Here is a 20,944-nt window from a genome sequence, read left to right as displayed (position 1 = left end):
AGATGAGTTAGCCATGTGAAATGTGGGGGTTACAGGGGGGTGGGTCTGGGTGGCATGCTCTTCAGAAGGTCAGTGTGGACTCAGTGAGCCAAATGGCCTACTTTCATACTGTAGGGATTCCAAAAGAGTTGAATTCTAGAGGGGAAGTTAGAGTGATAACCCTTGACATCAAGGCTGCATTTGACTGAGTGAAACATCAAGAAGAATTAACAAAATTTGAATCAATAGAAACCCAGAGGAACATGGGCGGCATGGTGGCACAGTGGTTAGCACTGCTGCCTCACAGCACCAGAGACCCGGGTTCAATTCCCGCCTCAGGCGACTGATTGTGTGGAGTTTGCACGTTCTCCCTGTGTCTGCGTGGGTTTCCTCCAGGTGCTCCGGTTTCCTCCCACAGTCCAAAGATGTGCAGGTTAGGAGAATTGGCTATGCTAAATTGCCCATAGTGTTCGGTAAGGGGTAAAATGTAGGGGTATGGGTGGGTTACGGCGGGTCGGTGTGGACTTGTTGGGCCGAAGGGCCTGTTTCCACACTGTAATGTAATCTAATCTAATCTAAAATCTAATCTAACACTTTCTGCTGATTGGAGTCATACCTGGCACATGGGAAGATGGTGGTGGTTGGTGGAAGTGTGTTAACTCAACTCCAGACTATAAAAAACTAAAATTACTGGAGAAACTCAGCAGGGTCTGATAGCATCTGTGATTTAAAAAAAAACAGAGCTAATGTTTTGAGTGTGGGCATCATCAGAATTGATAGCAGCAAGGAAAAGTGGTACTTATGGTGAAGCCAAAGTGGGTTGGGAGTGGTGGAAAAAGAGACGTGAATGTATAGGTGGAGAGGTAACAAGGAGACTGTGATAGCAGACCAGGATAGAAGAAAAGCTGAATTAGTACAATAAGAACTAAGAGAAAGAAAAAGGGTGAGCTGGACTGAATGCAACCCATATAATGCAATACAAAAACAGAAATTGCTGGAAATGCTCAGCAGGTCTGGCAGCATCTGTGGAGAGAAATCAGAGTTAACATTTCAGGTCGAGTGACCCTTCCTCAGAAATGTTAGGTGGATTAGCCATGCTAGATTGCTCATAGCATCCAAGGATGTGCAGGCTAGGTGAGTTAGCCATGGGAAATGTGGGGTCACAGGGGGATGGGTCTGGGTGGCATGCTCTTCGGAGGGTCAGTGTGGACTCAGTGAGCCAAATGGGAAATGAGGAAGGGTACATGAGCTGAAACACTAACCCTAATCTCTCTCCACATATGCTGCCAGACCTGCTGATTTTTTCCAGCAATTTCTGTTTTTGTTTCTGATCTCCAACCTCCGCAGTTCTTTTCATTTGTATTTAACCTAAAATGTGATAATGGGTCTAGGAGTGTGAGAATGAGTTACTGTGCTAAAAGCAACCAATGTCATAGCAGGGCCAGAGTGGGCAGTGGGTAAAAAAAAAACTTGCAAGGATAGAATCAAGATCTAAAGATTGAACTTGATGTTGGTGATTGTAATGAGGTCAGCCAGCTGAAATTCATAGAAGATGAGTTCCCTCATTGGGGTGATTAATCTGGTCCAATCAGGGAGTCCAGGCTGACAGGTAAAAAATGGTGAGTAAAAAGAAAGAAAAGAAAAAAAAAAAAAAATACACAAGAGGGAGGTGGAGTGCATAAAAGAAAAAAAAAATACACAGGAGGGAGCACTTTGTGTCTTTCACTGAAAAAAGAAAAAGAAAAGAAAAAAAAAGGGAATGTCTTGATCACACAGCACTGTCCCTTGATGTGAAGGGCAGTGTTTGTCACTGGCCACCCGGGTGTTTTCCTATCTTCCTGGTGGTGGAAATTGAATAAAAGATTGGTGCACTTTGTGTCTTTCAAAAAAGAAAAAAAAAAAAAAAAAATGGTGAGTTTCAGAGATGCTGACATTCTGTATGAGGCTGGGCAACAGGCAGTGACTAGATTAGATTCCCCAGAGCATGGAAACAGGCCCTTCGGCCCAACAAGTCCACACCGACCCTCCGAAGAGTAACCCACCCAGACCCATTCCCCGACCCTATATTTACCCCTGACTAATGCACCTACCATTATGGGCAATTTAGCATGGCCAATTCACTTGATGTGTAAATAAAGGTAGGTTTAATGATGGAATATTGGCCTCTGTGGATTTATTTCAAGTCCTAGAAGTGGAAAATGAGACGTTTTTCTTCCAGCTTGTGCTGAGGCTCGCTGGAACAGTGAGACAGAAATGTTGGTGTGGAAGCATGGTGGTGTGGCAGGCATCTGGAAGCTCATTATGGTGGACAGTGCATCAGTGTTCTGCAAAACGGTCACCCAGGCTGCACTTCATCTCCCCAGTAGAGAGAAGACCACATGGTGAGTAGCGAATACTGGATTGAGTGAAGTCCAGGTAAATCAGTGTTTCACCTGGAAGGTGTATCTGGGGCCTCAGATAGTGAGGAGAGAGACACCTTTTGTGATTGCTGGGGAAGGTGCTGTGAGGGTGTGGGGAGATGTTGGGAGCGGGGAAGGAATAGATTAGGGTGTCCTGGAGGCTACAGTCTGTGTGGAATGCTGATAAGGGAGGGGAGGGAATATGTGTCTGGTATGGCATCCCATTGGACGCAATGGAAATGGCGGCTAATTGCCCTCCAGCTGAGGATTCTGGTGGGTGAGGACCAGGTGGACTCTATAGCTGTTGTGGGCATAATCAGAATTAATAGCAGCAAGGGAAAAGTGGTATTTATGGTGAAGCCAAAGTGGGTTGGGAGTGGTAGAAGAGGAGATGTGAGTGTATAGGTGGAGAGGTAACAAGGACACTGTGTATAGCAGGCGAGGACAAAAGAAAAGCTAAATAAGCTGTTGTGGGAGGGAAGGGAAGGGGTGAGGGCAAAAGTGCGAGAGATGTTCAGACCTGGTTCAGAGCCCTGTCAACTATGTTAGCAGGGAATCATTGGTCGATAAAAATGCTAGATATCTCTGAATCCCACCCCATGCGGAAAGTGACATTGTCAGAACAGATATGACAGAAACGGACAGACTGGGAGAATAAGATAAAGCCCTTACAGGAAGCAGGGTGTGAGAATGAATAGTCAAGGTAACTGTGGGAGTCAGTTGGTTTGTAATGGATATTGGTGGTCAGCTTATCCCCAGAAATGAAAGCAGGAATATCAAGGAGTGAAAGGGAGGAGTCGGAGATGGACCAGGTGAAGGAGAGGCCAGGATGGAAATTGGAAGCGAAATTGATAAAACTTTTCCAGTTCAGATCGTAAGAGGGAAGCAGTACCGGTGATATCATTGATGTACCAGAGAGAGAGTCAGACTGGAATAAGGAGTGTTCCACATACCCCACAAAGAGATAGGTGTAACTGGGGCCCATGCAGATACCCCAGGCCACCCCTTTGACCACAAGAAAGTGAGTGGAGTTTAAATGAGAAGTTGTTCAAAGTGAGGACAAGCTCAGCCCAGGCAGATCTCCAGGACAGCTCTGCTTGTCACTGGCCACTCGGGTGTTTCCTTTCTTCCTGGTGGTGGAAACTGAATAAAGATTCATGCACCTTGTGTCTCTCACTGTGTCTCACACCCACACACACACAACATGGGTGCTGGGGAAAATATAAGCACTACCGCAGTTAGGCGATAGGATGGGGGTTAAAAAATCAAAAAGAAAAAAAAATTAAAGGTACAAGTTATAGCTGATAAACTGTGAGAACTTAGCAGGCAGATAGGAAGGGGAAACTCAGGAAAAAGACAATTTGTCGGAGTAGATCGGAAATTGTTGGTGCTGTGTTCTGAAAAGTACCCAGATCCTGAGGGGCTTCCTGTTAGGATCTTTAAAGAAGTAGCCAGTGAGACAGTGATACATTGGTTTTAGTTTTCCAAAGCTCCCTTGAATCATAGCCAGTCCCATTAGAGTGGAAAGTAGGGAATATAATGCTCTGAGTCAAAACAAAAAGACAGAAATCAGGAAACTACAGTCTTAAAATCTGGTTTCTGAATTTGCTGACATCACAGAGCTAGCCAAGAACATAGATTGTGGCAAGGATGAAGGGAGGTTACTTGAAGATATTCATAGGCCAAGTGGGTGAACTAAGATGTGACAACTGGAGTCTATGATGTGGGAAAATGTGAAATTGTCCAGGAAGAATAATAAAGAAGCATATAATCTACATGCTGAGCGATTTCAGAGCTCTGAGGTGCAGAGGGATCTGGGGTGTCTTTGTGCATGAAAAGCAAAAGGTTATGATGCAAGTACAGCAAGTAATTAGGAAGACTAATAGAAAGTTATAATTTAGTGTGAGGGGAATTCAATTTGCAGGGATGTTATGCTTCATTTATAGAGGACACTGCTGAGACAGCATCTGGAGCACTGCACACAGTATTGGTCACCTTGTTTAATTAAGGACATAAATGCATTGAAGGCAGTTCAGAGAAGGTTTACCAGACTAGTACCAGGAATGGGAAAGTTCTCTCATGAGGAAGGTTAAACAGCCTTGCCTCACATTCATTGGAGTTTAGAAGAGCAAAAGGCGACTTGTTTGAAATGTATAAAATCCCAAGGGATCTTGAAAGGATAAACATGGAAAGATGTTTCCCCAATGGCAAATCTAGAACGAGGGGGGTCACTGTTTCAAAGTCAGAGGGCTTGCCCATTTCAGACAGAAGGTCACAAATCTTTGAAATTCTCTTCCTGAAAAGGTGGTGGAGGGCATCAGATAAGTCACAAACTCATTGAACATCTGAACAGGTCCAATGCTCTGAATTGCTCTAGTCTCTTATGATTAGCATCCTTGAATATTTTTAAGGCAGAGGTAGATTAATCCTTGTAAAACAAGGTAGTGGTGGTGGGAGGGGGATGGGGGGGGAGGTGGCGGGGGGAGTGTAAAGATTATCACGGGTAAGCGGGAATGTGGGTTTGAAGTTGCAGCCCAATCCAATCTTACTGAGTGGCAGAGTAGGCTCAAGGAATCAATATAGCCTACTCCTGCTCTGGATCTGTGTTCAGGAATAGAGATACCTTACTGCAATGACAAAGAGCTTCTTGTGCACAGTGGCTCAGTGGTTAACATTACTGTCTCACAGCGCCAGGGACCCGGGTTCAATTCCCGCCTTGGGCAACTGTCTGTGTGGAGTTTGCACATTCTCCCCGTGTCTGCGTGGGTTTCCTCCCACAGTCCAAAGATGTGCAGGTTAGGTGAATTAGCCATTCTACATTGCCTGTAGTGTTAGGTGGATTAGTCAGGGGTAAATGTAGGGGAATGAGTCTGGGTGGGTCTCTCTTTGGAGGGTGGATGTGGACATGTTGGGCCGAAGAGTCTGTTTCCACACTGTAGAGAATCTAATTTCAATCTAAACATGTGCTGTTCTGGTCTCCTTACTTAAGGAAAGACAGAGGAAGTACAACCAAACTACTTCCTGGGATAGAGAGATTGTCTTGCCAGGAAAGTTTAAATAGACTGGGTTGATATTCTAGGCCTGTATTCTTCTATTGAAGAATGAGGTGATTTCATTCAAAAATACACCGCTGTTACAGCGTTCAACAGGATAAATGCAGGAAGGATGATTCCCCCTGTTTGTGGGGTCTTGATTCAGGGGACACTATCTCAGAACAAGGGGCAAAGTGGTTTACAAATGAGATGAAGAGGGAATTTCTTCATTCTGAGGGTGAGGAACCTTTGGATTTCTCTACCCCGGAGGGCTATGGAGGCTTCCTCATGGAGTAAGGGTGATAAATGGCTGCTTGGTGAACGCATGAAGCAATATGAACGTAAGTGCAAGAATTATGGTGTTGATGTAGAAATATAGAAACACTGAAACATGGAAAATATTGGCAGGAGTTGGCTGTTCAGCCCTTCAAGCCTGCTCCTCCGTTCAATATGACTATGGCTAATGATCCAACACAGTAGCCTGTTCCCACTATCCCCCTTACCCTTTGATCCCTTCAGCCCTGAGACCTATAAATAACTCCTTCTTGAAAGGATTTAATGTTTTGGCCTCAACTGCATTCCTTGGTAGAGAATTCCACAGGCTCCCCACTCTCTGGGTGAAGATATTTCTCTCCATCTCAGTCTAACTGGCATACCCCATATCCTTAGACTGTGACCCCTGGTTCTAGACTTTCCGGTCATCAGGAATGCCCTTCCTGTGTTTACTCCATCTAATCTTGTGGAATTTTGTAGGTTTAAAAGATCAGCCTCAATCTCATTGAACTGGAGAGCAGGGCACAGAAGGCTGAATGGCCTACTGTTCCTATTTCTGATGTTTATTTGCTCCATATATTGTAGGCTGTGTAAAAAGGCAATGAAGTGCCATAGCTTGGCTTGGGGGTGGGGGTGGGGGGGCATTAGGAGCCAAGGGAGTGTTGGAGGGGGCATAGTCTGGTGAGGAAAGCCTGTGGAGAAAGTGAGGACTGCAGATGCTGGAGACTAGAGATCAGGGCTTATGAAGAAGGGCTTATGCCCGAAACGTCGATTCATCTGCTCCTCGGATGCTGCCTGGCCTGCTGTGTTTTTCCAGCATCACATTTTTCAGCTGAGGAAAGCCTGTGGGCTGGGTGGAAGCATAGCATGGCATGGAGTGTGGGCGGTGCATTTGAAGAGGAACTTTTAAACTCACCTTTCAAGATATTCCCTCATCCAAACTGTGGTTCACGACAGGTCAAGGATTCTGCAGATCATGAGTAAAGGAAGGGTATATAGGTTAGTCTGGTTGTAGAGTATGATAGAAAGCAGCCACAACATTGAGAGCCGAAGGGCCTGTACTGTGCTGTATTGCTCTATGTTCTATGACTCTTTTAAAACCTGGCCCAACCACAGGCATTGCCAGGACAAGCCCATTTCTGCAAAGGAGCTGACCAAGGCAGGAATGCCAGATGAAGATTCGTGATCTAAAAGGCAATCTTGAAAATTAGAAACCTTGGGAACGGGCTTGGGAATTCCAGTGTTGGGACCAAACAGCCATTTTTGAAAGGTTCCTAAGTCATTGAAAATCCCAAATTGCACTCACATTGTTTCATATACAAGCACTGATACACAGAAACACATGCACACAAATATCTGCAAACTCACATAGACCTGCATTCAGACTTACGTGGCCACATTGGCAGTGAATAATCAGTGTAATTATACTGGCATTTTAAAATAAATAAATTCTCTGAATTTATGACTGAAACAGTCATCTTTAAACAGGAATCACAATGTATAGGAAGAACCGATGAGAGAAAGTGTCTCAGTGGAATTTTGCTGATTGATTTCCCTTTCGGTTGTGGAACCTTGAAACATTAACGAGTGAGTGAAAGGCAGATGATTCTCTTTCCCTCGGTTTCCAGTGTTTGTGATATTAATAATGTATCGTCTGAAATGTGATGTAGTAGTTTTCTCATTGTGTTTGTTTTACCACAGCGGATTCCCATCAATATCAATTACCAGAACAAATGAGAGTTTCCTTGCTGGATTATTGTTACTTTTAGCATTTTAAAAATTAATTTATTTGCAGTTTAGAAAAACAGTATCCCTTGAACGCCAAGCCAAATGTAACTCGCTTATCTTAAGATTGGCCAGCTGAAAATTACAATACATATTTATAGGAAGAATGTCATAAGCTCATTTTAGTGGCTGCTTGCAGTTTCATTGTGTTATTGATTAATCTCTGAAACTGTTACATTGTTTTGATAGACCATCCAGTTGGTTCCTATGGTTTCAAATTCAGGCCATATTTGTTTCAAGTTCTGATCAAAGAACATCGGAGGGAAACCACTGAAATGGCTACAATTGACATTGCTTTCAAGACAGCTGTCTTTAAACAGTTTCAGGCATTGTCAGGTTCCATCTCATTTAAGTCGAAACGTGTGGCGCTGGAAAAGCACAGCAGGTCAGGCAGCATCCAAGGGGCAGGAGAGTCAACGTTTCAGGCATACGCTCCTCATCTGGAATGCGTGTGTATGTATATGGGGGAGGGGGAGGGGGAGGGGGAGGGGAGGGCGGGGTGGTGGGGAGGGGGGGGTGAGAGATAAATAGGAGGGTGGGAATGAGGTCGCTGGGAAGGCGATAGGTATGTGCAGGTTGAGGGTGATAGTGATAGGTTGGAGGGGAGGGTGGAGCGGATAGATGGGAAGGAAGATAGGTAGGACAGTTCAAGAGGGCGATGCTGGGCTGGAGGGGTGGATCTCCCTCTCCCTCCACCTCATCCCAGATCCAACTCCCCAACTCGGCAGTGTCCTCTTGAACTGTCCTACCTGACCATTTTCCTTCCCAACAACTGCTCCACCCTCCCCTCCAACCTTCCACTATCACCCTCAACCTGCATCTACCTAATGCCTTCCCAGCTACCTCACCCCCACCCCTACTCACCTATTTATCTCTCATTCCCCCCCCCCCCACCAGACACCACCACATTCCAGATGAGGGACGTATGCCTGAATCATTGACTCTCCTGCTTCTCGGATGCTGCCTGACCTTTTGCTCTTTTCCAGCGCCACACTTTTAGACTCTAATCTCCAGCATCTGTAGTCCTCACTTTCTCTCCTTCTCATAATATCCCTACAGTGCAGAAAGAAGCCATTTGGCCCATCAAGTCTGCATCAACACTCTGAAGAGCATCACACTGAGACTAGGCCCCTTTCCTGTCCCTGTAACCCTACATTTCCCATGGCTTATCCACCTAGCCTGCTCATCTCTGGACACTATGGGCAATTTACCATGACCAATCCACCTAATCTGCACATCTTTGGACTGTGGGAGGAAACTGGAGCATCAGGAGTAAACCCATGCAGACACGGGGAAAATGTGCAAACTCCACACAGACAGTCACGTGAGGCTGGAATTGAATCTGGGTCCCTGGCGCTGTGAGGCAGCAATGCTAACCATTGAGCCTCTATGCCGTCCATCTGTTTAACCTATTTTGATTTGAGGATTGTATATTGTAAACTTATTGTAGCTGGAAGAAAATATTCACTTCGTGATGTTGTAACAATCATTTAACACAGCAGAAGAGTTGGGTCATCGTAACATGAGGAACAGACTTTTAATTTGCGCATATATGTATGTTCTATAGCTCTCAGATTTGAATATACCTAGAATCCACAGACCAGAGCTGAAATTATTCTTTTTCTGAGGTCTCTTTTTGAGATATTTCTGGTGGTTACCTTTTGGTTTTCAGGGACTCCTTTTACTTTGTCAGGAACGCTTTCACTAAAAGGTGTCATCACATTATCTTCTGCATTTGGTTGAATTTTTTTGCAGATTTCCACCTTTGAGTAGATGATCAAGCACAAATATGAAAGATTGTCTACACACATATCTCATTAAATCCCACAATTAACTATTAATGGAATGAATTCCAAGCATTTTCTCAGGTTAAGTTTCAATTAAACATAATTTGTTTGGATCAAACAGCCTCATACATGTTGGTAGTCAGTGCCTTATTTGTCCCCTCATACATATATCTTCGAAACATCTGGGTAGCTCAATGGTTAGCACTGCTACCGCACAGGTTTAATTCCACCTTTGGGCAGCTGTCCGTGTGGAGTTTGCACATTCTCCCAGTGTCTGCGTGAGTTTCCTCCAGGTGCTCTAGTTCCCTCCCACAGTCCAAAGTTGTTCAGGTCAGGTGGATTGGCCATGCTAAATTGGCCATTTTATCCAGGGATATTCAAGCTGGTTGAATTAACGGTGGGAATTGCGGGAATAGAGTAGAGGACTGGGGATGCTTTTCAGAGGGTTGGTGTGGACTTGATGGGCCGAATGGCCTGCTTTCATTCTGTAGGGATTCTTTGATTCTATCCCATCACATCACCTCACTCACTCAGTCAGCAGCCACAAAATTCCCAGTCAATCCCTCCATCCCTTTTGCACTCGAAATATAATCCATGTAGTATTGGACTTGACCATATTCTTATTTACTTAAGGAAAAATTCTGTGTAATCATTTGTTGATTGTTAGGAACTGGTTATTCAGAGACTGCAGTTTCCAAGTGTAACAGAGAATCAGTCCTTTCAGATCTCACGGCTATGTTGCATGAAATGAAAACGCAATTGCCAGAGGTCTACAAGAGAGGTTTATAACTGTGTTTAAACCAGTCAGCTTTATTATCAGCTGTGACCCAATTCTTCTCTTGGATTGGATCCCTATGATACAATCAGATTACCAAATTTCTGAGGAACATTACTGACCCAAGCTAAAGGTTGACAAAGTTTTGATCTTTAACATGTTGAAAGTGGCATTTTACTTAGCATCTTTCTAAACCTCAGCTCAGATGCTCCTGCTGCAGCTCAGGATATGGGTCAGTCTCACTGAGCATGTGGTCCTCCCCAGATCACTATCCAAGCACCACATTCCCCACCCCCAGGCACTCACTGCAGGCTAATGAGGGAGTCAGTTCTCAAACTGCAAATCCCACAGGCAGTGATGATATTCTGTTTATCCTTGGGGGATTGAATATCGGCCAAGACTCTGTATGAATGGCCCTGATTGTTTATGTATCCCTGGGTAGGCAATTGAGAGCCATAGTTTGGCATGGCATCCAGAAGGCAGCACAACAGATAGTGCAGTACTGCCTCAGTACTGCAGTGAAGAGTAAGCCAAAGTTGCATGCTCAATTTTTGGAGAGGAACTCAAAACGCAAGACTGATTTACTGAGAAGCAGGATCTGCCACTGAGCCAGGATTGACAATGACAGATATACAAACCTGTGAAAAATCCCCAAGTAGAGAAAGAGCTGCTGCCCCATCAAATCTATCCTTAGATCATTTCAAAATGCTTCACAGCCAATGAACCACTTCTGAGACAAAGTCACGGTTGTTTTGTGTACAAACATGGCAGATAGTTTGTGTCACCGTTGGTCAGTGGGTCTCAATGTTCATCTTGGTAGCAGTGCCCTGAGGTAGTTTCTGTTTGCCCACATAGGCAACATTTCAGCTCAGCTGTGCCTCGGTACAGCACCAGATTGCAAATTGAATGGGAAATGTCATTCTGCCCTTTGGAAGCAGGCAGTGAGCAAGTGGGTCTGGGAATTGGGGCACTGTAGAATTGAGAAGGAACACAGAGGGATGGATTCCCATCAGCATGTTGGTGAGGGTGGTGCCCATCCTGTTTGGGCACTTTGTGTCCCACATACTGTACCCTCGTTCAGTAAGGACCATCTGATCAGAAAGGAACCCCCTTCCCAACCTTCAGCGAGGTATCCTGCTATCAAAGCCTGCATGACTGGCCTCCATGAGCCTTGCACACTTACCTCTCATCCAGGGCCTCCTCCTTTGCTGGTGGTCCAGGATGGCTGCAGTGCCAGCAGTGACCACCAGTTCCTGGTGGCGTATATTACAGGATGCACAGCACAATGTCAAACTTTCTCCAACCTCACTGGTGAAAGAGGGAAGGCCAGGGCTGGAATGGTCAGCAACGCGTGCTACCTCCTTCCTTAGGAAATGACTTAGTAAGAAATCTAAGCAGGAATAGGCCATTTAGCTCATCAGGTTATTTCCACCATTCAGTGAGATCATGAGTGCTCTAATAATCCTCAACTCCACTTTCCTGCCTTTTTCCCAAACTAGCTCAGCATCACTGAATTTGAGGGACCAGCCAGCATTCTGAGGCATAGTAAATGTCCACTAAAACATGTCGAGCTGGTATTGTTACTGGTGGATATTTGCTACCACTGGGCATGTTGGGATAACCCCATTGCCATGGTAACCTCCAGGGTTCCCCCATTCCCCAATGAGAGAAGCCAATGCTTCTATAAAAGTAGCATTTTAGAGTCATTGAAAGTCTAGCTAATGCATGATGTTGATTTCATAAAACTCAATTTATCCAGTGACAGAATTGCAGAGCTGTGACAAGATGGAAATGAGATGACAAAAGATCTTGATCCCTACACAGTTTTCATGTTGGATTTGGAAGAGTTGGTGCTCTGTGTGAACCTTGAGGAACCTTGAAGGCACTACCTTTTCAGGCTGAGATGCTGGGAAGAGCTGTAGCTGACCACAGCACAGTAAAGTTGTGCAGTATTGATAATAGTTACTCAGCACTGATCATACAGACTGCTTTCTTTGTGTAATAGTATCATTGGCTTCTGTGGAATTAATGGAGGACCTTATGGTGGCACAGTAGCTCAGTGGCTAGCACTATAGCATTACAGACGTGGATTCGGGTGACTGTCTGTGTAGAGTTTACACATTCTCCCCATGTCTGCGTGGGTTTCCTCTGGGTGCTCCGGTTTCCTCCCACAGTGCAAAGATGTGCAGGTTAGGTGGAGTGGCCATGCTAAATTGCCCAGTGTCTAGGTATGTGCATTTTAAGTGGATTAACCATGGGAAATGCAGGGTTACAGGGATGGGGTGAGCCTGGGTGGGATACTCTTCAGAGGATCAGTATGAACTCATGGGCTGAATAGTCTGCTTCCACACTCTAGGGATTCTATGAAGTTTCAGCCATCAGAGTAACAGGCTGGGACCTTATTTGATCAAAGACTTGTTGGCTTCAGAGCAGCTTTGATTCTGCGTATGCTGGACATCGAACCTTGGAGGATTCAGGATGTTAGTTGCAGGTAGTCTGACTCTGCAATGACCACAAGTTGGTTCTTGGTTTTGCCTAGCATTTAATCCAGTCTTTTCATGGCTTGTGGGTTCCTTTCTCAGGCAATATGAAGCTGGTTATTAATTTCTTGCTGTCGGATGGAACTCGTACAGATGTTCTGTGGTAAAAGCAGTGATAATTGCCCTTGGCCTAATGAGTGGTGTTAAGAGTGAATTGAACAGTGTTGAAAAAAAACCTAGTTTTTCTTTGGTAATATGATAGCATTTTGGCTGCAAGATACAGAAAACGCAAGGCTAAAGTTTGCCTGATTTGAATCATATCTTCAGCTGAATTTCCCTAGTTTAAAAACTCTTTAATAACGTTGGGGATTCAGAGGAATGAAAGAGAAGTTGAACTATGAAGCATTCAAAGTTCAATAAGCAATAATCATCCAAATTTGAATATTGTTGATATTAGTGAACAAATGTTTAATCTACTCATGTGACTATTTTTGATATGAATTCCATGAATTTCACAATTTATTTCGTCTGTACCAGGATTTAATACTCCAGGACCTACGTTCCAATTCAACCCTTTCCACCTACCAGCATATTCTTCTTTTATATCCTGACCTTAAAGTCTTTACAATATTTAGCAGCCCTGTGTATTTTTAAGTAGTTACAATCTCAGCTGAGTTAACAGGCGGCACGGTGGCCCAGTGGTTAGCACTGCTGCCTCACAGCGCCTGTAGACCCGGGTTCAATTCCCGACTCAGGCGACTGACTGTGTGGAGTTTGCACATTCTCCCCGTGTCTGCGTGGGTTTCCTCCGGGTGCTCCGGTTTCCTCCCACAGTCCAAAGATGTGCGGGTCAGGTGAATTGGCCATGCTAAATTGCCCGTAGTGATAGGTTAAAGGGGTAAAGGTAGGGGTATGGGTGGGTTGCGCTTCGGCGGGTCGGTGTGGACTTGTTGGGCCGAAGGGCCTGTTTCCACACTGTAAGTAATCTAATCTAAAAAGAGAGCTCACGTGCTCATTTCTTACAGAATCAACAATGTACACTCAAAGGTACATTCGATTCATTCACACTCCCATCAACCGTTGATGTGGTTCAGCTCTGGATTTTCCAGTGACGAGGGGACAAGTCATTTGTTAACAGTCCATGTCACTCCCAATTAGAATTCAAGGCAATTGGCCATCAGTTGTTGCCTCCTGTGCTGCATTATTACAATGTTGTTCATGACTCTGGTTTCTCAACTGCTGGGAGGGACAAGTTATTGAACCCCCTGTCCCCAAGGAAGGAGCCATCAGAATTTAACATGGTTGCTGGTTGAACCCGCCCTGTCTCAGTCAGCGGTTCAGCCTTATCACCTAGCCTCTCAACTGTTTGTGTAGGGGCTCATTCAATGGTAACCCTGTGTCACAAACCAATTTCTTGTTGGGACGCTACAGTGAGCAGCATGATGGGGCAGAGGTATGTTTTCACGAATTAGTCATCAAGGATGAGGACCTTTTAGTAAACTCATTCACCCAGCTTGACAGACTAACTGACAGACTTTGTTGATGCAATTCATGGCTGTTTGCGGTTACACAACTCATGTCAGATGTGAGCAACTTAATGAGTAGTTCCCATGATTTATGTAACTCAGGAGGAAGGCGGGTAGACAGACTTTAGTGCTGTGTTGGAATGATAAGTTTAAACAAAGTTTTCAAGACACCTAATTTGAACAAGAGCAGGGGAGTTCCCTGTGATGTCCCAGTTGTCGACCAACATCATTGCAAAAGTAATTACTCATTACCACAATTCTGCTTGTGGGAGCATGCTGTGTATAAACTGGCTGCCCTATTTCCTACATTACAAAAGTGATTGCAGTTGAGAAGCACCTTGTAAAAAGTGTCATATAAATGCAAGCTCCTTTCTTTCGTTCAAAAATAAAATAAATAGTGAAATTCCTTGCGACTCTTGTAACCTAGTGTGTTGCACACGACTACTGAAGCTGGATTTGGAATATTGCGAGCAGGTTGGAGCTCCATATCTAAGGAAGGATGTGCTGGCCTTGGAGGGGACCAGAGGAGGTCTACAAGAATAATCCCAGGGATAAAGGGCTTGTCATGTGATGAGCAGTTGAGGACTCTGGATCTGTACTGGGTGGCATTTAGAAAGATGGGGGGGGGGGGGGGGGGGGGGGGGGGGGTGGATCTGATTGAAACTTACAGAGGCCAGCACAGAGTGGAGACGGAGAATATGTTTCCAGTAGTTGGGGAGATGAGGATACGCACTCAGGATGACCCTTTAGAACTGAGATGAGGAGGAATTCCTCCAGTCACAGGGCGGTGACTCTGTGGAACTCATCGCCCCAGAAGGCACAGGGGCCCAAATCATTAAATCTTTTTAAGACAGACATAGATAGGTGCTTGATTAGTTAGGGAATCAAGGGGTATGGGGGGAGGTCAGGAGAATGGGGTTGAGAAACATATCAGCCATTTGAATGGCACAGCAGACTCAGTGGGCCAAATGGCCTAATTCTGCTCCTACTTCTTATGGTCTACTTTGTGTACAAAGATCCATCCAGCAGTAGGGAGCATTAATTGGAGTGGAGATGTACGTTCTGTGGCAAGCAATAAACAGTCTCCACCAAAGTGTTGAAGACTCAGTGAATTCATCACAAATAGGCTTGGAGGTCCTGCCTCTGAAACCTGGCAGGGAGCAGGTTGCCCTCCCCTCAGTAGGTTTAGAGATCAGGAAGGAGTTCCAAAAGAGATCATGGCAGGCCAAGCTGAAATCCAGAGACGCACCCCTACTCGCCATGGTCCAGGGAAAAAAAAAATTTAAGACAGATTTGTTCCTTTCAGACCACAGATGAGTAATCAGAGATGCCAGCCCCTGATGATGTCTTTGAATCTCATTGAATATCTTTACGTGAAAGCACCTGGAGATATTTAAGATTGTGAGAGATGCTATAGAAATGCAAGCCTTTCCTTTATTGGAGAGGCATTGTCTTACATTGTAAGTGAGTCAGGTCTGTTTGGGAATTTAGGAATGTTGTCTGTTTTCACGCTTATTGGTTAAAGCATCCCATCCCAGCAACAGAGTCACTGACTCATCAGTCTGCTTTTCAGTCATGGTGGCCAGATCATGACTGAACATTTCTTCCTCCCCCTCCCCATTACCACCCACAGTCTAATTCCCAGGGAAAAGTAAGGAAGGGAAATCCAGAAAATAGAGAAATAAAAGCCTTGAAAATTCCCCTGCAACCCCCTCAGGTAATCACAACAGTCCAGGGATTTTGCACAGTCCCTGTGTCATCTCTAAAATTCCTTACCTTTATCTGATGTGATCTCTGTCCTGGAAAGTACTAATTTCAAATTTAGACACTTTAATGTATCTAATGAGTAGAATGAATAATGGTCATGTCATGTTTTCATTACCCCCATTATCTGCTTTGCCTTTGAAAAACTTATAGACACATTGTTTAAGAAAGGAGGAACTATAGGCCCTACATTCTAACAGTCAAAATTACTTTCTCATAAATGGACCCAAGGCATATAGCAGTAGGGAAGTCTTCCAGCAACTGGACAAGGAACTGGTGAGACCACATCTTGAACACTGTGACCAGTTTTTTTTGTCCCAATATCTAATAAAAGATATCAGTTCATTGGAGGCAGTTCAGAGAAGGTTCATCATCATTGGTGGTCCCTTGCACCACCACCGTGGTCGGCACGGTGGCACAGTGGTTAGCACTGCTGCCTCACAGTGCCAGAGACCCGGGTTCAATTCCCGCCTCTCTGTACGGAGTTTGCACGTTCTCCCTGTGTCTGCGTGGGTTTCCTCCGCGTGCTCCGGTTTCCTCCCACAGTCCAAAAATGTGCAGGTCAGGTGAATTGGCCAAGTTAAATTGCCTGTAGTGTTAGGTGAAGGGATAAGTGTAGGGGAATGGGTCTGGGTGGGTTGCGCTTCGGCGGGTCGGTGTGGACTTGTTGGGCCGAAGGGCCTGTTTCCACACTGTAAGTAATCTAATCTAATCTAAACGAGGATGGCTCTTCCACTCTCAGAGTGAGTGTGAAGGTTGCTGTACAGTCAGATGTGGTTTCTACAGACTTGGCCACACTTGGGATAGAAGGTAGTCGCAGGAAGGGGTGGGTGGGGCGTTAATGTGGCAGTGCGTCCCTTACGTTATTTTCGCCTGACATCCATTTTTGCCCTCTCAGCTGGGCCCTCAGGGGCCGACTGGAGCTCCCAGTCACCACCCATTTTATTTCCCCTTCCCACTCCCTTTCCAACATGACCAGCCTCCTCCACTGCCACAATGAACCATACTGCAAATTGGAGGGGCAACACCTCATCTTCCACCTGGGCAGCCTACAGCCTGGAGGACTGAACATTGAGTTCTCCAATTTCAAATAACCTCCCTTCCCACCCCACAACTCCCTTCCCAGCCCCTCCTCCACCTTTCCACTCCTCCCTGCCACCAACTCGTCTCATACCTTCCATTACCAAACAGGTTGTACCCTCTACCTGTCTTCACCTATCCCCATTTCACCACCCTGCCACGCCATCCCCTTTATCTGCAGCTCCCCCCATACCCACCCCCAGTCCTGAAGAAGGGTTACACCCGAAACATCGACTTCTCCAACTCCTGATGCTGCCTGGCTTGCTATGTTCATCCAGCCTCCTACCTGTCTGTTTTGGATTCCAACATCTGCAGCTTTATTTGTCTCTAATTCCTTTTTCTTCCCAACGGCAAGTCTTGCAAAGTGTTCGACGTCTTCCCGGATGTTCCTCCACTACTTTGGACGGTCTTGGGCCAGTGATTCCCAGATGTCTATGGGAATGCCACACTTTACCAGTGAGGCCTGGAGGGTATCCCTAAAACACTTCCTCTGTCCACCTGGGGCTAGCCCGCCATGTTGGAGCTAGGAGTAGAGCACCTGTTTGGCTTGGCTTGAGAAAGCTCACTGGAATAAGCCTTAGTGTGGAGGGATTGTCTTATGAGCAAAGGCTAAGCAGTTTGGGACTCTACTCAGTAGAGTAAGATAAGAGGCAATTGCATTGAAACATAGAGGATTCTTAGGGGGCTTGACAGGGCAAATGCTGAGAGGATGTTTCCCTTCATGGGAGAGTCCAGGGGAGAATAAAGGGGCACCAATTTAGAACTCACAATGAGGAGGAATTTCTTCTCTCAAAGGTTTGTGAGGCCTTGGCACTCCTTGCCCCAGAGGGGTGTGGGGGCAGAGTCTTTCTTCAATTCAGTAGGAGAAGATAAAAGGTAGGGAGGAGGGACTTGGAGGAGGGGCGTTGGAAATGTGATATGTGGGGGCAGAGTCCTTTTGTACATTTGAGGCTGAGATTCTTGATCATTTGGGGAAGGTTACAGAAAAAGGGCAGAAAAGTGGATGTGAGGTATGTCAAATCAGCTGTGATCCTTTTGAATGACAGAGCAGGCTCAAGGACTTCTCCTGTTCCTATTTCTTATGGTCTTAAGGACCAAGACTAAAAATTAATTATTTTTTGCAAAGGTCAATCATAAGCTTGTCTTCTCAAACAGTGATGTGGAGGTGGCTGGTGTTGGACAAAGTTGAAAATCACATGACACCGGGTTATAGTCTGACAGGAGAGAGACTAAAGAAAGATGGAAAAGAGGCTAAAAGAGAGAAAGATTAAAGGGGGAGACTAAAATGCACAGATTATTTTATCTTCACCTGCTTCTCACTTTGCGCCAAAAAAAGTCTTTTCTTCAGGCTGTGGAGATCTTGAATCAAGCCTTGAACAGGTTTGGATTTTTATTATTTTGGGATAACTGACAACTTTCTGGCAAGCAAAGTGATAACATTTTAAATTCATATCAGGGGTGTAGATTGAGTGGGTGATTAACCCAGTTTGATTGTAAAAGCATGCACATCACTTACCCCACCCAAGGTATAGTAGTTGGACTGTATGGTCGGGTCTGAACATGTAAAGGGCAGATCCAGATACATTACACTTGTTTTTTTTTAGCAGCTCCCTCCCTTTAGCTTCTCAAATGAACATTCATTTAAATCAAAAAAGCAGTGGTGTGTCATCAGCTAACAAATATGGAAAAATCGATTGAGTAAAGTGACACACACCTTAAATTGCATGACTGACCTGGGGCTGGAAGGAAGGAAGGAAATGCTGTCATCAGCTGAACAGAGGTAACTGGAAGATGTATTTGAAAAGATATCTTAAGTTAGCTCCAAAGTTGCTGGTAAAGACCATTGATGTTATATACACTTCTGTATTAGGAAAGATGTAAATGATCAATGCCGGGGTCTCAAATATTTGTGATTTATATTCATGATCTGAATGAAGGGACCATAAGATATCAGAGCAGAATTAGGCTATTTGGCCCATCGAGTCTGCTTCACCATTCAATAGTGGCTGATCTATTTCAGAACCCCCATTCTCCTGCCTTCTTCCTGTAACCCTTGATCCCCATACCCATTAAGAACCTGTCTATGTCTGTCTTAAATACACTCAGTGACTTGGCCTCTATAGCCCTCTGAAGCAATCTGTTCCACAGATTCACCACCTCTGGCTGAAGAAATTCCTCCTCATTTCCATTCCAAAGGGTCATCCCTTCACTCTGTGGCTGTGCCCTCAGGTCCTAGTCTCTCGTACTTATGAAAATATCTTCTCCATGTCTACTGTCTCCAGGCCTCTTGGTTTTCTATAAGTTTCAATCAGATACCCCCTCATCATTTTAAACTCCGTTGAGTACAAATCCAGACTCCTCAACTGCTCCTCATATTGACAAGCCCTTCATCCTGGGGATCTTTCTTGTCAACCTCCTCTGCACCCCCTCCAACACCAGCACATCTTTCCTTAGATACGGGACCCAAAACTGCTCACTATATTCCAAACTCAACTTGACCAGAGCCTAAGGCAGCCTCAGCAATACATTTCAGCTCTTATATTCCAGCCCTCTTGAAAGAAATGTTAACATTGCATTTGTCTTCTTATCTGCCAGCTGAACCTGATTATTAATCTTAAGTAAATCCTGAACTAGGACTCCCAAGTCTCTTGTGCTTCAGATTTCCAAAGCCTCCCAGTTTTAAATATAGCCTAGGCCTCTTCTTCCCAGCAAAATGCATAACCTAAGTCCTCTGCAGCCTCCCTTCTTCCTCAACACTACTTTTCCCTCAAACTATCTTTGTGCCATCTGCAAACTTAGCAACAATGCCCTCAGTTTATTCATTCCGATCATTAATTTATCTTGCGAGTCACAAAATAGACGTCCCTGTGGAACTCCACACATCACCGGCTCCATCCTGAAAGAAACTTGTTGCATTCACAACCATTGAAAAGAGTAAATTTCTCTCCATCTTAAATGGGTAATCTCTTATTCTTAAACTTCTGCTTCATTCTTGATCCCCCCATGAGGGGAAACATCCTGTCAATGTTTACCCTGTCAAACCCACTCAGAATATTTAATGTTTCAATATCATCATCATTCTTCCTCCTAAACTCTGAGTATAGATCCACGTCACCTTTCCTTGTGAGATAACCCCTTCATGCCAAGGGTTAACCACTTGAGCCTTCTCTGAACTGCCTCCCATACAAGTCTCTTCATCTTTAACTAAGGCCAAAACCATACACAGTGCTGGGTGTGGTTTCATCACTGCCCTATGCAACTGAAGCAAGACTTCTCTTCATTTATATTTTTGCCCCTTCCAGTAAAGGTCATCATTCCATTTGCTAACTAATTGCTGTCCTTGCACAGGGTCACAATGCATAGTTCCCAGAGGTAGCTGGTATTTTAGTTACTAGTTGGCTCCATTCCTTTTTCACTTTGGTAATGCAGGAGTGTGACAACCAAGGGGTGCAAGGTAGACCTGGGAAGAGCAGGAAAGAACTTTGTGCATTTGTTTGGATGGCTGAGATGTCAGATTTCCCTTGGATAGGGATAAGGGATACATTTGTTGAAGGTTAGGTCCCATGTTGAGATAAATCATAGAATCCATACAGTGTGGAAACAGGCCATTCAGCCTGAGTCTGTACCAATCCTCCAAAGACCAGCCTACCCCAGACCTATCTCCCTACCCTATCACTGTAACCCTACATTTTCCATGGCTAATCCACCTAGCCTGCACATCCCTGGACACTATGGGCAATTAAGCATGACCAATCCACCTAACCTGCTCATCTTTGGACTGTGGGAGGAAACCGGAGAACCCGGAGGAAACCCACACCGGCACAGGGAGAATGTGCAAACTTCACATAAACAGTCGCCCAAGGCTGGAATTGAACCAGGTTCCCTGGTGCTGTGAGGCAGCAGAGCTGACCACTGACCCACTGTGTAGCCCTTGTGTCATTGGTACTGTTTAAAAGGCATGAACATACATAGTGAGTGCCTAAACTCATTAACTATCAGGCTTATTGGAAATGAAAACACACTTGCCAACCTCACCTGTCAGAAGTATCAGAAGTAGCAGTTAG

The 20,944-nt window shown here is 45.0% G+C and overlaps 1 protein-coding gene and 1 long non-coding RNA gene across 2 annotated transcripts in view; one reads left to right on the top strand and one right to left on the bottom strand.

The window, feature by feature from the left end:
* Positions 1-6,653, bottom strand: part of LOC122541064 (uncharacterized) — a 29,288-nt gene extending 22,635 nt beyond the window's left edge. Inside the window, exon 1 of the long non-coding RNA XR_015753815.1 lies at positions 6,600-6,653. This is a non-coding gene — a long non-coding RNA (uncharacterized LOC122541064). The remainder of the gene's footprint in view (positions 1-6,599) is intronic.
* sema4ba (sema domain, immunoglobulin domain (Ig), transmembrane domain (TM) and short cytoplasmic domain, (semaphorin) 4Ba) overlaps positions 1-20,944 on the top strand; it is a 469,915-nt gene that overhangs the window by 101,257 nt on the left and 347,714 nt on the right. The gene's annotated exons all lie outside the window — the stretch shown is intronic.

This window comes from Chiloscyllium plagiosum, unplaced genomic scaffold (genome assembly GCF_037043375.1).
Source record: "Chiloscyllium plagiosum isolate Xiang-an unplaced genomic scaffold, Cpla_swu_hap1 HiC_scaffold_39, whole genome shotgun sequence".
Taxonomy (NCBI): Eukaryota; Metazoa; Chordata; class Chondrichthyes; order Orectolobiformes; family Hemiscylliidae; genus Chiloscyllium; species Chiloscyllium plagiosum.
Note: the sequence above shows the minus strand (reverse complement) of the source record. Positions and strands in the feature narration are given on the sequence as shown.